We start from the raw sequence: 14,727 nt of genomic DNA, 5'->3' as shown, positions 1-14,727 counted from the left end.
GCATGAGGCGCTCTCGTGGCAACAGTGCTTGCCGCGGTAGAGCGTGTCGCTTGCCACGGCAGCTGTTGACTCGTCTGTCAACCCGCTACGTCCCCGGCCTTGCGGATACTCCTTCTTGGTGGAGCTGGGGGCTCCGCTTGCGGCGAGCTAGCTGAAGGTAGAGAGGAGGAGGAGCCGATCTCCAACGAGTCACCCGCGCCCTGCGGGCTCACTCGACTCAGCTTCAGGCCCGGCAAGCTATTCCACGCCGGCAAACTCCTCTGGCTCGACAAGGCTTGCCGCCTCTGCTACCTCTGCCTCCATGGTGAATCCGAACTCGCCCGGGGCAGCGGCTGCTGCCACCTCTTCTAGCCTGGTGGCGATGCGCTGCATCTCATCATCGGTGGTGTCGCGGGTGAGGCTCTTCTGTTCATCAGCGCGGACCGGCACTTCCTCCAGGCCGTCGAAGAACACCCGCACAACGTCGTCGGCAGGCTCTTGCCAGGTTGGGACAATCCCATGCGAATCGCACAATGGCATCATTGCACGGATGCGGTCGAGCGAGGAGTTGTTGCACAACGGAACGACACCCCTCGGCAGCATGAATGGATGTTGGGGATTGCGCTTGAACAGCTCCAAGAGCATCGCATCCAGCTCCAGGACGGTGAAGTTGAAGTTGAGGCCCGGGTGCAGCCTCATGATATCCGCCGAGTTCTAGAACTCCCAGGCGGGTCTCCTCCTCTCCTGCAGGGGGGCGATGCGGCGGCGAAGAAAATCTGCGCCAACGTCGCCTACGGTGAGCCCGGCAAGCCTGAGGCGTAGGATCCGGGTGACGGCGATCTTCAGCCTGTCGTCTTCCGGGGCCACGTTGCTCCAATCGTTACCACGCACTATTGGGGCTTGGCGCAGGGCAGTAAATGGCTGCGGGTTCTCCTCGACAATCCAGCACCACTCTGCTCTCCATTCCTCCCACTTGCTGCGGAGCTCTACCTCCAGATAAGCTTCCTTCTTGCCGACTCTCGAGATCCAAGCGATCCCGCCAGCAAGAGGCTCCCCTCTCTCAACCCGGGGCATAAAGAAGTGGCGGAAAAGGGCCACGTTTGGGTGGACTCCGACAAAGTTTTCGCAGAGATGTGCGAAAACTTCCATGGTCAGAACGGCGTTGGGGGTGAAATCAAGGAGGCGGAAGCCGTAGGTGTTCATGATCTCAAAGAAGAATTCAGAGAAGGGCGGGCAAAGCCCGTAGTAGAAGAATAGCGCGAAGAAGGGGTACCCATTTGGAGCCAATTCCGAAGCGGCAGCCGGGAGTACCTTCGTGCGCGGATGCGCTCGCGTCTCCGCCGACCAGAAGAGGTAGTAGTACTCCCTCAGCTCCTTCGCGGCAAGCTGAGGGGGGAAGATGGCCCGCTCCTTTCGCAGCGCCGCGAGCCGCTGCGCCTCGACCGATTTCACGCCCTTTCCCTTGTCGGCTTTCGGAGCCATGGCGGAGGTGGTGGGGGGATCGACGGCGTTGGTGGTGCTGGTGGCAATGGGGGCGGAGCGTTGCTCTCTCTCAGCTTCGGGAAGAAGGGGGAGCGGTGGAGATTCGGGAAATGGAGTAACAACCGGCAGGATGGGCAAACTGCCCCCGTTTCCCCTGCTTATAAAGAGGGAGGGGGCGGACGTTTCGTCCTTCCGAATAAAGAAACCACCCACGATCTCTCCCACGACGCCGCATTCAACGCGTGCCGTTGGGGGAGGGCACGGTGGATACGGAGTAAGATATGGCGTAACCCAGGCCGCGCGTGCCCGTGCCCTATTTTGGGCCTGGCCCAACAGCGCTCGGCACCTTGTGTGGCCCAGGCCCGGGGGCTCCTGTCGGTGTACTAGAGTAGGGGTACCCTAGTATCCCGAACTTGTGCGCGGGCAGTTGCAGCGCCCCGTGGCAAGGCTTGCCGGGTGACCGCCAAGGTCCTCCGTGGTTCCTTGGGAGCCATTCAAGAACAAAGTATTCAAGTCAAGGAGACAAGGCCCCGGCAAGAGGAGCTTGCTGGGAAGGCCAACCAAGGCATCTCAAGGAACTTGCCGCGACGCGCCACGCGTCCCGACAAGGCCTGGTGAGCGACAAGCTTCCGGGCGCGGCAAGACAACGGCCTTGGCAAGGCGCTTGCCGCGGCAGGCAACCACTCTGTACCCGCGCTCCAGCACATCCACCAACGTGTCGCCCTGAGGCCTTTCCAGGCGCGCGTGGCGGGAGGCTGTGTAGCCAGAGGTGCGCGGTGGCATGCGACGCTGACAAGATTACCATCGTGGCAAGCGGTGGCGTCCCTGACGGTCCTTTTCTGCACTGTTTGAGCGACACAGATGGGCATTTAATGCCTTTGTCCCCTGCCGTCAGGGTTAGGTAGGATGCACTGTACAGGTAACTGTACCAACCACCCCTCTTTTTCCATTTTTACCCTTGTCTACGTTGCCACCTGTCAGTGACCCCTTGAGCATATAAAAGGAGGCCCATGCGCAATGTAGAGGGCGCTTCGGAACCAGAAAACACTCACGCTCAGTCTCGTTAGCGGCTCGTGTGTACTGTAGCACTCAGCGCTCCCGAGCAAGAACTCAATACAATCAGACAAGCAGCAGTAGGCGTATTATCTCTCCGGAGAGCTCCGAAGCTGGGTAAACTACTCGTGTGTTTCGCCTCGATCTGCTCTTCGTGTGATCTCCTCCCCCCGCCGAACCGAAAGGGGCTCGGTCCGCCGGTCCCCATAGGTGTTCGTGGATCAGCTTCCCCGACAGTCATGGCTCGAATCCGTCGAAGATCAAGTCCCCGTGGATGTCGGCTGTGTAGTTTATTCTTCCAAACCAAACCTGATGGCCAGGGGCGTAGCTTTCGATCTGCTCCAGATGGTCGAACGAGTCGGCCCGCAGTGCGAAGCCGCCGAATACGAAGATCTGTCCGGGGAGAAAAGTCTCATCCCGGACCGCAACGCGATTGATGAGCGAAGAAGCCATCGGGCCTAAGGGCGACGACACAGAGGAACTCTCAATGAAAGCACCAATGTCGGTGTCAAAACCGGCGGATCTCGGGTAGGGGGTCCCAAACTGTGCATCTAGGCGGATGGTAACAGGAGACAAGGGACACGATGTTTTTACCCAGCTCAGGCCCTCTCGATGGAGGTAAAACCCTACTCCTGCTTGATTAATATTGATAATATGGGTGGTACAAGAGTAGATCTACCACGAGATCAGAGTGGCTAAACCCTAGAAGCCAGCCTATGGTATGATTGTTGTTCGTCCTACGGACTAAAACTCTCCGGTTTAAATAGACACCAGAGAGGGCTAGGGTTACACATAGTCGGTTACAACGGGAGGAGATCTTCATATCGTATCGCCAAGCTTGCCTTCCACGCCAAGGAAAGTCCCATCCGGACACGGGACGGAGTCTTCAATCTTGTATCTTCATAGTCCGGGAGTCCGGCCAAAGGTCTTAGTCCGGCCATCCGGACACCCCCTAATCCAGGACTCCCTCAATACCCATAGGATTTTTGTATGCAGTTCTATAGGCCCATAATGCATCATCATGTTTTTTGGACCAATTCTTTCTAGATCCATTCACAGTCTTTTGCAAAATTAATTTGAGCTCTCTATTGCTCAACTCTACTTGACCACTAAACTGTGGGTGATAAGGAGATGTGATTCTATGATTAACATCATACTTAGCAATTATCTTACGGAAAGCACCATGAATAAAATGTGAACCACCATCAGTCATAAGATATCTAGGGACTCCAAACATCGGAAAAATAACTTCTTTAAGCATCTTAATAGAGGTGTTATGATCAGCACTACTAGTTGGAATAGCTTCTACCCACTTAGTAACGTAATCAACAACAACTAAAATATGTGTATAACCATTAGAGGCAGGAAAAAGTCCCATATAATCAAAGCCCCAAACATCAAGCGGTTCAATAACAAGAGAATAATTCATAGGCATTTCTTGGCGTCTATTAATATTACCAATTCTTTGACATTCATCACAAGATAAGACAAACTTACGAGCATCTTTGAAGAGAGTAGGCCAATAAAACTAGATTGCAATACCTTATGTGCAGTTCTATCTCCAGCATGGTGTCCTCCATATGATTCAGAGTAACACTTGCGTAGGATCTGTTCTTGTTGATGCTCAGGTACACAACGTCTAATAACACCATCTACTCCTTCTTTATAAAGGTGTGGGTCATCCCAGAAAAAATGTCTTAAATCATAAAAGAACTTTTTCTTTTGCTGGTATGTGAAACTAGGTGGTATAAATTTAGCAACAATGTAATTAGTATAATCAGCATACCAAGGAGCAGTACGAGAAGCATTAATGACCGCTAGTTGTTCATCAGTAAAGCTATCATCAATAGGCAGTGGGTCATCAAGAACATTCTCTAACCTAGACAAGTTGTCTGCAATGGGGTTCTCAGCTCCCTTTCTATCAATAATATGCAAATTAAATTCTTGGAGCAAGAGAACCCATCTAATGAGTCTAGGATTAGCATCTTTCTTTTGCATAAGATATTTAATAGCAGCATGATTAGTGTGAATAGTAACTTTGGAGTCAACAATATAAGGTCTAAACTTATCACATGCAAACACAACTGCTAAGAACTCTTTTTCAGTAGTAGCATAATTTCTCTAGGCAATATTAAGAGTCTTACTAGCATACTGGATTACATTCAATTTCTTATCAACTCTTTACCCTAGAATAGCACCTACAGCATAATCAAGAGCGTCACACATAATTTCAAAGGGTAAATTCCAATCAGGTGGCTGAACAATAGGTACAGTGATCAAGGCTTTCTTAAGTATTTCAAATGCTTCTACATAATCATCATCAAAAACAAAACGAATATCTTTTTGCAATAAATTAGTCAGAGGCCTAGAGATTTTAGAAAAGTCCTTAATGAACCTCCTATAAAAACCGGCATGACCAAGGGAACTTCTTATACCTTTTATGTCCTTGGGACATGGCATCTTTTCAATAGCATCAACTTTAGCTTTATCAACTTCAATACCTCTCTCAGAAATCTTATGCCCCAAGACAATGCCATCATTAACCATAAAGTGGCACTTTTCCCAATTCAAGACGAGACTAGTGTCTTCGCATCTCTGCAAAACTCGATCAAGGTTGCTCAAGCAATCATCAAAAGAGGATCCATAAATGGAGAAATCATCCATGAATACCTCATAAATCTTTTCACAAAAGTCAGAGAATATAGCCATCATGCATCTTTGAAAGGTAGCAGGTGCATTACATAAACCAAAAGGCATACGTCTATAAGCAAAGGTACCGAAAGGGCAAGTAAAAGTAGTTTTTGATTGATCCCCCACTGACAGAGGTATTTGAGAGAAACCAGAAAAACCATCTAGAAAGCAGAAATGTGTGTGTTTGGATAGTCTTTCTAGCATTTGATCAATAAAAGGTAAAGGGTAATGATCTTTCTTAGTAGCTTTATTTAATTTACGAAAATCAATTACCATCCTATAACATGTAATAATTCTTTGTGGGATCAATTCATCTTTCTCATTAGGAACGACAGTAATACCTCCCCAAGGTTGTCAGAATCGCGATTCTGTTATACGATTCTACGACTTTACGATCCAAACTAACCCCTCTGATTCTACGACTTTAGTTCATAGTATCTACGTTTCTACGATCCTGATGGTGAAGATTCTACGATTTGCGATCCTACCAACAGAGCTCCCATCCAATTCAAAATCACGATTCTGACATAGGAACACAATGGACAGGGCTTACCCAATCACTATCAGCAACGGGGATAAATTATACCTGCCTCAAGGAGCTTTAGTATCTCCTTTCTTACCACTTGTGTCATCTTAGGATTCAATCGTCGTTGAGGATCTCTAACTGGTTTGGCATCTTCCTCCAATTTAATTTTGTGTTGGCATTGCGTGGGACTAATGCCCTTGAGATCATCCAGAGTATATCTAATAGCAGCACGGTGCTTCTTCAGAGTTTTCAACAATCTTTCTTCTTCTTGCTCTGAAAGGTTAGCACTAGTAATAACAGGATATATTTTATTTTCACCAAGATAAGCATACTTAATATTATCAGGTAATGGTTTGAGTTCAAACACGGGATCACCCTTGGGTGGAGGGGGATCCCCTAGAATTTCAACGGGTAGGTTGTGTTTCAGAATAGGTTCCTGTTGAAGTAGCACTTTATCTATTTCCCTTCTTTCATTCATAAACATATCATTTTCATGATCTAGCAAATATTGTTCTAACGGATCAATAGGAGGCACGGCAATAGAAGCAAGAAAAATAATCTCATCCTTACTAGGTGATTCTTTATCATGGGGTTGTCTATGAAACTTAGCAAAATTAAACTCATGAGACATATCCCCTAAGCCAATTGTAATAATATCCTTTTCACAATCAATCCTAGCATTAACAGTATTCAAGAAGGGTCTACCAAAAATAATGGGACAAAAATCATCTTGTGAGGAACTAAGAACAAGAAAATCAGCAGGATATTTAACCTTCCCACACAAGACTTCGACATCTCTAACAATCCCAATTGGTGAAATAGTATCTCTATTGGCAAGCTTGATAGTAACATCAATACCTTCCAATTCAGCGGGTGCAATATAATGCATAATTTCTTTATATAAGTCATAGGGTATTGCACTAGCACTAGCACCCATATCACATAAGCTATGATAACAATGAAATAATAGGCATGCCTACAACAGGTCTATGTATCTTAGCATCTGGTCTAACAATATTAGCTGCCTCACCACAGAAATAAATAACATGCCCATCTAAATCATCATCCAAGAGATCTTTAACCATAGCAATACTAGGTTCAACTTTGATTTTCTCAGGAGGTGTATAAGTCCTAGTATTACTCTTACGAACAACAGTCGAAGTTCTAGCATGATCCTTTATCCTAACAGGAAAAGGAGGTTTCTCAACATAAGTAGTAGGAACAATAGGATCACTATAAGTGACAGTCTTTTCTTCAACTGTAACAGGTGCAACTACTTTTACTTCAATAGGAGGATTATATTTAAACCACTTCTCCTTAGGGAGATCAACATCAGTAGCAAAAGATTCACAAAAAGCAGCTACTATCTCAGAGTCAAGTCCATGCTTAGCGTTAAATCCACGAAAAGCATCGGTATCCATAAAAGATTTAACACAATCAAACTTAGGTGTTATACCTGACTCCTTACCATCGTCGGAACCCCAATCTTCAGAGTTGCGTTTAATTCTTTCCAATAAATACCATTTGAATTCAATAGTCTTCATCATATAAGAACCAACACAGGAAGTATCGAGCATGTTGAGATCATTGGGAGAAAGTCGAGCATAAAATTTTTGAATAATCATCTCTCTTGAGAGCTCATGATTGGGGCATGAATATAACATTGACTCAAGCCTCCCCCAAGCTTGAGCGTTGCTTTCTCCTTAGCGAGGCCATAAATTATATATGTAATTACGATCACGATGAACAAGATGCATATGATAGAACTTCTTGTGAAATTCCAACTTCAATCGTTTATAATTCCAAGATCCCGCATCATTACATAGCCTATATGTCGTTGTTCTGGGAATGGGGGTCCCCAGACTTGCCTGCCTGCGGCCTACGGCGTGGCTCAAGCGGAGGCCCGGTGCAACCCAGCTTCATCAGCTCAAGCTCAAGACCCTCGCGAGGGGCCAAGCCTCGCGAGGCGGACGAAAGGAAGCTTCCTCAGGAGCAGCATCATCAGGCGGGCTCGCGAGGAGGCAGAGAGATCAAGGCAGGGTACCTCGCGAGGTGCTTGTGATGCAAGCCATGACAATCGAGACCAGGCGGGCGCCAGCCTGTGTAGTGTCCTTGTTTCCCCTTCGGTGCAAAGGGGGCAAGCACAGGCCAAGGCATCAGGCAAAGGTTACCGTTTCGGTGCAACAAGACCAAGACCAGTGGACCGGCAGGATGGAGGTCACCGTGGAGCCCAAGACGGCGTCACCGTTAGAGTCTTTGGCAGTCGAAGACCAACTTTAGTCAGGATAAGTGTACTAGATGTTCCCCTTCGAAACAGCCAATTGTTGGCGCCCTTCCCGCTCAATATTTGGGAAGAGGACCGGGGCCTCTATAAATAGAGCTAGCCAACACAGGGTAGAGATAGAGATAGAGATTTTGGGTAGACTAGAGAGAGAGGCGACCGAACTCACCCAAGTAGTTCATCGCACCAGCTCAAGAACACCTCTCGCGAGGCTGTTTTTCCTTTGTATTGTTCATCATCAACCCCTGAGGCAATCCACCACACCACACACTGGAGTAGGGTATTACACCACAATGGTGGCCTGAACCAGTATAAACTTCATGTCCCCACGGTGTTCTTCTTTCTAGCCTAGATTCCTTGCGAGGCTTCGAGACGTGAGTTGGTAGGGGAGAGATCTTCGCGTGCACCCCAGAGTTCGAACCTCAAGGGTCTGCCGGAACCCGAAATCCGACATTTGATGCGCCAGGTAGGGGTGCGCCGGAATCCTTCTTCCACCGCCACGCGCTCTATCGCCTCGCCGTTCTCATGTCAAGCGACCCGACGGCCAACGCCGACCGCTGGGCGGCATGGCCCGCCCACGCCATGCCGCCTGCCCAGGGCGACCTCAATCTCGCGCACCAGGCAGCTCATGCTCCGCAGGGCGCTGCAGGGCACGGGCGACGCGGCCAAGCACCGCCTGCCCTAACACCGCGGCAAGTGCGGTCAGTAGAAAGAGCCTCAAGCCACGTCGCGGCCATAGCGTCGCACACCTGACGGGAGCAGGCGAACTCAAGGGCCGTGCTCACGGTAGCCCGAGAGATGCTACGGTGCAGGCTGCTAGAAGGCGGCCACGATGTGTTGTTAGAGCGAGTGGCCGAGCTCCTGGACGCCGCCGCCTCGGGAGCACCCCCTTTCTGCGTCAAGCTGCTACCCCAGATCCAGGGCGGGCCGTATGGTGTGCCCATACGCGCCCACGCAACTCCGAGCGGACTCCAAGGCCTCCTCAACGCCAACCTGGCCGTCAGCGCCGGGCGACAAGTCGTGGCGGCTCCACCTCCGGCCAGCGAGGGATCGCACGCCGCGGCCTTCGGCCTCGGCGGGCCACCTCGCTACCACCCCCAAGACAGCGCTTCAAGCCGGACTGCATGGCGTATGGGGCACTACGGCGAGGCCATCGGGGCGGCGGCCCCGGAAGCCTATGTGCCCCACATGGTGAATCAGGAGTACGCACTGGAAGAAGACCATGGCTCGTTCGTCGGGCCAGGCTGGGGGGAGGAGACTCCAGAAGCTAAGCTCTTTTAGGAACCCCAAAAGGGCCTCGACAACCGCGCTGGTGGCAACAACTATCGGGTATCGCTAATTCCTCAGGAGCAAGCTTATGCTAACCATGGGTCGCAGGAGGTGCAGGTCACCGCAGCAGATGGCTGTCCCAATGCCATAGCCTCCTACCCCTCAGGAGGAGGGCACCGGGGGCTGCAGGAGAGGGGCCGAGATCCGGGCTCACCCCTGCGGCGCTCAGAGCAAGGCGTTCTCAGGAGGTAGGCCCTCTGTCGAGGAGGTGCCTTAGGGCCTACCCCCGGCAGAGGACCCATGGTCGTCGGGGGAACCGTTGGCGACCGCTCTACCCCATTGGCGTCGTCCTTGGTTTCCGGTCACCGTCGATGGCGGTAGAGTGCGGCCCAAGGTGGGGCCCTCGTCTGGCGATATGAAGCAAGGCCGGTACCTGTGAAGAAGGCCCAGTGCCTGTGAAGCTCGCGGCCGTGACACTCTCACGTAATAATGAGGGGGGATGCACATGCCCCGGAGTCTCCAGAGAGCTTCCCTCGGACCACGGGGGCTCCCGCCCACGCCCAGTGGCAGCACTTAGCTTCGCGCTGGTGAGAAGACGTCGATGACTAGACTAGGTGCCGGACGCGGCTTTTTGCCTTTTGCCTTTTCCTTTGTTGTCGAGGTTCTTCGATTTGAATTTAAGTTGGATTTGAGCTTGAGACTTGCGTGAATTTGGGGAAGGGGTGTTTAGTCTCGTTCGAGCATATCTCTCGTGTTCTGGTTTCGGCTTTGCGTCCAGAGATAGCGCCAGCTGCCTCCCCTCGTGAGCCCCTCGCGAGCTGGGCCGGGCCAAGCACGTCTACAATCCGGACCGCTGTCGCCGCACCCTCTTAGGAGGTTCTCACCGCATGATCAATGGGTTCACCCAGAAGACACTTGAGGGGCAGCAGCTCCCGTAGGCTCGCTCGGGACCCGTTTGGGTCAAAAGGTAAACAAGTCAGCTGACCCATCGCGGGGTCGAAAGCTCAGCACAAGCCCGCACGCGGCGTTATTTTACAAGGATATTGATTGCAAACCTTTACATGAGGGGCTCCCCCTCCCAAAATGCTCTTACAATCTTCAGGGCCGAGCCCGAACCTTTTTCATACAGGGTAAACAGCGGCGACATACGATCAATCGGACATATCACTCATCGCGTCTTCTGGGGCGTCTCCAGAGGCGTCGCTGGCGTCACTGACATCGTCACCACTGCCGCCATCACCTCCATCAGTGCCAGGCTCATTCACAACGCCACCTTCATCGGCGGCCACGATCACGCCGTCATCGTCAGATGCGAAGGCCCTGACGAGGGCGTCCACGTTGTCCTCCACCCATTGCGCGAGATCGTCCCAGATGGCTACGGGCACCAGTGCGATGGCGGCATCAAAATCAAAGTGGGGATCTCTGTTCTGTAGATAGCTGAAAACACGGAAGAAGGCACGCCCAAGCAAGGCTCGGCCCCTCTCCTCGACAAGCCAGCGGGCCCTGTCAGAGCGGGTCTCCAGCTGTGTCACCACATCCGTGAAGAACCGGAGGTTGCGAGCATAGTTGATCACACGAGGCTCGGCAACAGCCGCCTTGCAAATGTTGCCAAGGGCCGCATTGGCCCTTTCCCTGAGCATCGGGAGCATGGGGGCATGCTCATGCTCCAGAGTCTGCCGCAGACGGATCTCGTCCTCATTCCGCCGTGCAACGGCCTCTGCGCCATCAACCCTCTACTTGAGAAGAAGCAGCTTGGCGCGGGAAGAGGCTAGCGCCGCCTACGCTGCGCCAAGGGCGGCTGCGGAGGAATCCGCACTCCGCGTCACTTCATCCAGCTTGGCCGTGAGGGCAGTGGTCCTGCCCTCAGCTTCGGCCCCGATCAGCTCCAACCTCCCTTCGTATTCGCGCTCAAGATTCGAGCGAGCTTCCGCCACGCGGAGGTCGACCTCTTCTTGGACTCGGGCTTCCCACACGGCAACGTCATCCTCCACCTGACTCACCAGGCGCTCCCTTGTCTCCAACCGCTCAAGGTCAAGGTTGCCCTCAACAGCCTCCAGCGCCAGCGCCTCCTCGCGCTTCAGGAGCTCCGCCTGGTTGACGGAAGCCCCCTTCAGCGACACAAGGGCCACCTGGCGCAGCTCCACTTGCCGCTCCAGAGAGTTTCTCCAGGCTTGGAGCTCCCATGGGCGCTCCTCTGCAGCCTTGCGTTGTCGGTCTGCTTCCCGGGCCTCCTTGACGGCTTGGGAGCAGGCCACCCGCGAGGCCACCAGTGGCGCTTCGGGGTTCGCGTTGTCGAGGTCACGCTGGTGACGTGCAAGGGCGACGGCTACCATCAGCTTGCGCCTTTCCTCAGCGAGGCGCAGGCCTTCGGCCTCAAGGCGCGCATCCTCGCCAGCAAGCTCTGCACCGAGCTGGCTCACTGCATCAGCCGCCTTCTAAAGAAACTCTTGGCGAAGGGCGCGGCGCTCCCAAGCGCGCCTGAGCACATCTCCCGTGTCATCCTCTGCCACTGGCGTAGGCGGAGGGCCCTGAGGCGGCATGCCCCCAACCGGTGAGGGGCTGGGGGCTGGTGCCCCAGCGATCGCCGGACAGACCTCGCCAGGAATCCAGCCTGGCGCCAGTCCATTCCCAGAGGAGGAACTCAAGACCGACTTCAGCCAGTCACCATCCACGATCAGGGGAGGAGCACGGGGCAAGCTAGCTGTGCCCCAGTAGGGCTCGTGAAGGGAGGACAGCAGGCGCGCCGGCTCGAGGTGCCCAGCGGGACGGATCACTTCTCCAACCGGCCCATCAGCGATGGCGCTGCTCGACCTCGGTGCACCCAAGGTCAGTGTTGAAGACAAAGCCTGGGGGGATGGCTCATCAGCCGTCTCCGCGAATTCGGTGAGAAGGGCCCTGAAAGGCTGCAATCAGTTGCAGGAACAGTAAGATAAAGGAGTAGAGAGAGAAGAGGACTTACTCGTCCATGGCAAAGTACTTCTTGCACTTCAACGGGCGTCAAGGGCGATCATCACCACCCGAGGCCTCCTTCCTCATGCGGAGGGCCTCGAAATCTATGCGAAACCGGCCTAAGTGCTCCGCGCAAGGGTCGGTCTATGGCATGGAGGAGGCGTCGAGGTGATCAGCACCAAGGGAATCGGCCTGGGGGACCCCGCCAGGCGCCGCCTCATGAGGGACGGCCGGGGCCTCGAAAGCCCCAGCCTCAGGAGCCATAGGCCGCAACTCCTCGCCTGCCACCGCTCCAGGACTGGCTTCGGGGGATGCCACCTTCGGAGCTCTGCGCGGCGTCAGCATCTCGACATCGGCCCCCTCAGCTCCCGATGGTTCTCCTCTCCCCGCTCCGTCGGCTGAGGCAGGACCGCCGTGGGCGACCGGAAGAGCAACCACAACAACTAGGTTCTCGCAGGGCCCCATGAGGCCAACTGGATGCAGCCCCCACTCGTCAAAGCTGGGCATCTTCCTCAAAAAATCGGCCCTCCCCGAGCAAAGATACAAGAGGGCTGCCCCGTGTCGAAGGCTGCCTGGGGAAGGATCACCAGTCAAGACTCTGAGCAACGTCCTCAGCGCCTCGGGCGCCAGATCCTCCTCCTGGAGCCTCATACGGTCTCCATGCCCCGCGAACGTCCACATTGGACGGGAGTGGCGCTGGAGAGGGGCAATGCGGCATTGAAGGAAGTCCCTCACCACCTGAGGCGTTGTTACACCGAGCACCATCAAGTTCATGAAGCGGCGCCAGACGAAGGCAAGACGGGGGCTCGTGAGCTTCTCATGATCCCAGCCTAAGTTGGGAATAGCAGGCAGTGTAGGATGCGAGAGCAGGGGGCTGGGCACCCCGACATCCACGTACAACCACCGCTCTCTGAACCTGGCTGCAGGAGGAGGCAGGCCGAAATCGACCCCCGAAGCAGCCGTCTCTGGCACGACGAGGAAGCTCACGCACCCCGAGCACTGAGTTGGGTCACTCAGGCGCAAGGAGAAGAAGTGGCGCAGGAGAGCAATGGAGGGAGGAATGCCCACCATGGCCTTGCAAACAAAGGCGAAGACAGCAAGGAGAGTAATGGACTCGGAACCAAGATGCATCATGTGGATCTGGTAATGGGAGAGCACTGCATTGAATAAAGTAGAAAAGGGGGGAACCAGACCCGCCCACAAGGCATCGGCGAAGAATCGGACCTCCGTGACGATCCTATCAAAGGAGGCGTGGGATGCAGGCCAGACCGTGGTCCTGCCGCACTCGTTGATGATGGAGGCAAGAGCAGAACGGATCTTGTCCAAGGCTTCGGGGTTGAGTATGATTGACCGATCAACGGCGGGAGCCGCTGTCGGAGACAAGCGGGGCGAAGGTGCGGGCTTCTTCCCCCTTTCTTTCTTCGCTGGCGCCATGGTGATGGGAAGGGGGGAGAGTTCGAGTTGGATTGGAGGCGAAGGTTGGAGCTCAAGGAAGAAGGAAGGGCAGGAAGCACGCGAACAGCGAAAGGGGAATGGCTGTGTGAAACCACGGGTCTGCCTAGCCGGGCGCGTAATGAGGCATCATGGGGAAGCGGAGACGCCCATGTCCAATCAATTGCCACGCGGCGCCCAAGGCCGCAGGCTGTTGGGGACCGCGGCGCTTCGCACATGCCCCTTCACTTCTCTGCTAAGCCAACTCCGGGCGCACCTTGGGCCCGGGGGCTACCGTCGGCGTTCTGGGAACGGGGGTCCCCAGACTTGCCTGCCTACGGCCTGCGGCGTGGCTCAATTGGAGGCCCAGTGTAGCCCAGCTTCATCAGCTCAAGCTCAAGAACCTCGCGAGGGGCCAAGCCTCGCGGGGCGGATGACAAGAAGCTTTCTCAGGAGCAGCCTCATCAGGCGGGCTGGCGAGGAGGCGGAGAGACCAAGGCATGGTACCTCGTGAGGTGCCCGTGATGCAAGCCATGACAATCAAGACCAGCCGAGTGCCAGGCGGGCGCCGGCCTGCGCAGTGTCCTTGCTTCCCCTTCGGTGCAAAGGGGCAAGCATAGGCCAAGGCATCAGGTAAAGGTTACTATTTCGATGCAACAAGACCAAGTCCAGCGGAACAGCAGGAAGGAGGTTACTGTGGAGCCCAAGACGGCGTCACCATCAGAGTCTTTGGCAGTTGAAGACCAACTTTAGTCAGGATAAGTGTACTAGATGTTCCCCTTCAAAACAGCCAATTGTTGGCGCCCTTCCCGCTCAATATTTGGGAAGAGGACCGGGGCCTCTATGAATAGAGCTAGCCACCATAGGGTAGAGGCAGAGATAGAGATTTTGGGTAGAATAGAGAGAGAGGCAACCGAACTCACCCAAGTAGTTCATCGCACCAGCTCAAGAACACCTCTCGCGAGGCTGTTCTTACTTTGTATTCTTCATCATCAGCCCCTGAGGCAATCGACCACACCACACACTGGTGTAGGGTATTACACCACAATGGTGGCCTGAACCAGTA

This window comes from Triticum dicoccoides, chromosome 2B, assembly GCF_002162155.2.
Source record: "Triticum dicoccoides isolate Atlit2015 ecotype Zavitan chromosome 2B, WEW_v2.0, whole genome shotgun sequence".
NCBI lineage: Eukaryota > Viridiplantae > Streptophyta > Magnoliopsida > Poales > Poaceae > Triticum > Triticum dicoccoides.
Note: the sequence above shows the minus strand (reverse complement) of the source record.